We start from the raw sequence: 3,492 nt of genomic DNA, 5'->3' as shown, positions 1-3,492 counted from the left end.
TCCCCACGAGCTCATTCCCTTCCGTGCCTCAGCAGCGGCGGGTCCTGAACCGCGGGAAGCAGATGGCTGCCCCTCTTTACTCGAAAAGAGAGACAAACGAGAACGGAGCTTTTTTATTGGAAAATGCTCGCAATTCACGTAGATTGTCCCCTCGAGGACATCGCATGCATGTTCTTAGCCTAAACAAACAACACATACAGTAGGGCAAAAAAGTATTTAATCAGCCACCAATTGTGCAAGTTCTCCCACTTAAAAAGACACACCTTCTAAATGCTCTGCTAGTGCTCGCCATAATGAACAGAGATAGCTCTTACTTTTTCCTTGGAAATGCACACTTCAAACAGAACAGTCAATGAAGACGAAGAAGAGAATGATGTGTGCTCCCGGCGCCTATTTATACTATAGTCGCACCGGTAGTGACGTCATGGCTGTCGCCGGCCAATGAGTTGGTGTTTTTTCAATGTATGCTTCAGACATGGGTCACGACGAGGCGTCCCTCATAGCGAACCCTAGAGGACGCAGTTCGAAGTTCCCATGAAAGGGAACACTAAGTTTGCTGTGCCTGTTTGTAGATCTGCACAATTTGGCCAACTTTTGTTGTTGTTGTTGTTTTTATATATCAATATGACTACTAATAATTCTGATTATAGTTATAACTAACAAACATTAAACAAATTAATAATAATTTATCATGATTATTATTAATTTATTTGACAGAAAATTGCAGCATGACCTGTTAACATGCAGGAGGCCTATAACTATAATTGTTTAGAAAGGTCTAAGGTTTTATTATAAATGATTATGATTAAAAAATCATTAAAAATAATTTCCTAATTTTTGTCAGGAAATTTTGTGCATCCACTGAGAGAGAGAGAGAGAGAAATCCTCTACACTGGAGAAAAACTTAAAATAAGGTGTAGTGAGTACTGTAGCTGTTTCATTCATACTGGTAGCCGGAGGGCGCCCTTGTGCAGTAAAACCATAAGTGAAAAAAATCATAAAATGAAATACTCACAAAAATCACCAGGAAATCCCTAGTATAGACAAAGGCATGTGCTATCGCTGCAGTAGCTAAATAAAAGGCTGATAGGATGTTTTGAAGAATGAAGACAATAAACATACGATTATGACTAAATGGTGTGTCTCTGTTCTTCAAGCCATCTCTGGTATTTTTTTATATGCAGAATGTATATTTATAATGTGATAATCGACATAGCCTTCATCACTGTATAGAATATTATAAAATGATTTTGCCTCATTCTGTGATTCCACGTCATATCACAAAAGAAACTTATTTCAAACACTCGACTGATGTTATGAAATTAATTTGGAGCAAAAATGTCATTAAATGTTTTTAAACGCACTGTACAGCCCTGGTGTGTCATCTGTATGTGTGTTGATTTAAAGGGGCGCTGCGCAGCGACAGATCGATTGGTGTTTGACATTGACAAGTACTGCAAATAGGAAAGGAAAGCATGCAGAGCTGTCCATATATAGCTCTCGCGGTACTTCGATGTCAGACACAGATCTGTCTGCACAGCACTGCTTCAAGTCGAATGCTGCAGGGCCCTCCCCTTAAGGCGGGGCCCCAGGCGACCGCCTGTACTGCCTGTTGGACGGGCCGGCACTGTATTCAACCAAAAATGCATGTACTTTTCATCTAAAATGCCATTTACAAACTATAATAAAATAATGTGCTATAATGTTTTCATGATTTATAAACATGATTTTTTTTTAAAATCCAGTTTCTATGAATTTTATTAGAATCACCAAATTTGCCTCAAATGTCTCATCAAATCACTGTCATAAGTCTCACAGAACAGTTTGATAGTTACAAAGTATAAAGAAACCTCAAAGACATTTAAACGTTTTTAAATGAATGTGATATGATGATTGTGAATAAATAAAATTAAAATAATATATGGCACTAACTGAATGTTTAATAGGTAAGTGATGATGTAGCCTACATCCAGCCGGTTGTTATCGCAGAATAACCACCGACAGGGTGATCATTTCACTACATAAATAATTATGGCGATAAAAGATTTAAGACAAAAATTGTTTTAAATCTTACCAGTTTGTCAGTTATCTTATAATCCATTACAGGGTACAAATTACAAAACAATATTAGCAAAATGGCAGCAGCTGCGTTTGTCGCAATAGCAGGATGACATAATTAAATAATTTTACACAATTTTGAATCGCGTTTTAATAATGTTTCGCTAAACAAACGCAAAGCTTCCACCAAGAAAAAACTGTTCCTGGCAGTATATCACCGACTTCAGTTACCTGGATGAGACTGTCAGATCAGCTTTTACCGGTTGTTATCGAGGGATAACATACCTCGGAATGTCACGACTGACCAATCAGAATCAAGTATTCCACAGAGCCGTGTAATAAATGATAGTAGACCTATATAATTAAATTAATTTATAATTTATATGTATATATCATAGTCATCTGTATTCATTTGAATTCAGTTCATCATAATACTGGACTACAGTGGTGCCTTTTGCAATTCTGTTAATAGCATCTACGTATACTGCTTAAGGAACAGTTCAAATGTAAATTCATAAATAATAATAATAATAATAATAATAAAACTCATTTATTTGCACTTATGTTGTTTCAAACTCAACAGCTTTAACAAAGGGGAGGATTTTCAGAATGCCTTTTTTATTTAATTTTTTTATTTATTTAAGTATTACTTTAGGGGAAGTCGTGGCCTAATGGTTAGAGAGTCGGACTCATAACCCAAAGGTTGTGGGTTTGAGTCTCGTACCGGCAGGGATTGTAGGTGGGGGGAGTGAATGTACAGCACTCTCTTCCATCTTCAATACCACGACTGAGGTGTCCTTGAGCAAGGCACCGAACCCCCAACTACTCCCTGGGCGCCGCAGCATAAATGGCTGCCCACTGCTCTGGGTGTGTGTGTGTGCACTTTGGATGGGTAAATGCAGAGCACTAATTCCGAGTATGGGTCACCATACTTGGCCACATGTCACGTCACTTAGAAGACAATAACCAGCTTTATTTTTTATTTTTTTTAAATAATTTAATAATGTATGTCAGGCAAGTATGTCACAATCCCTAAATTTCAGTCAAAAACAATAGATATCATATGATCTCACCTCTAGCTCTTCATATTTTTCCACACCGGTCATCTTAGATTTCTTTTATAGGTGGAACATTTATGTTTAACTTTGGAGTTAAAAGTAAATAAATTAAATAGTTTTAACTGCTTATGCAGCCAGTCCATGATAGCACATTCAGATTCAACAGATTGACTAATCACATTCATCAGACAACTAATTAGATTCAAGAAGAACTTGCTCTTTGTCATAAAACTGGTATTATCTGCTCAATGTATATTAATCATTCTGTTCCCTCCATATATTACTTTAAACAGCACTGTTAATTGTAGATAAACCTATTTGTAAGTCTTCAATTTTCTATAACATTTTTCAGAACATTTTTCATTTTTCAAGACTT

This window comes from Sinocyclocheilus grahami, unplaced genomic scaffold, assembly GCF_001515645.1.
Source record: "Sinocyclocheilus grahami isolate Dianchi unplaced genomic scaffold, SAMN03320097.WGS_v1.1 scaffold1347.1, whole genome shotgun sequence".
Lineage (NCBI taxonomy): Eukaryota > Metazoa > Chordata > Actinopteri > Cypriniformes > Cyprinidae > Sinocyclocheilus > Sinocyclocheilus grahami.
Note: the sequence above shows the minus strand (reverse complement) of the source record.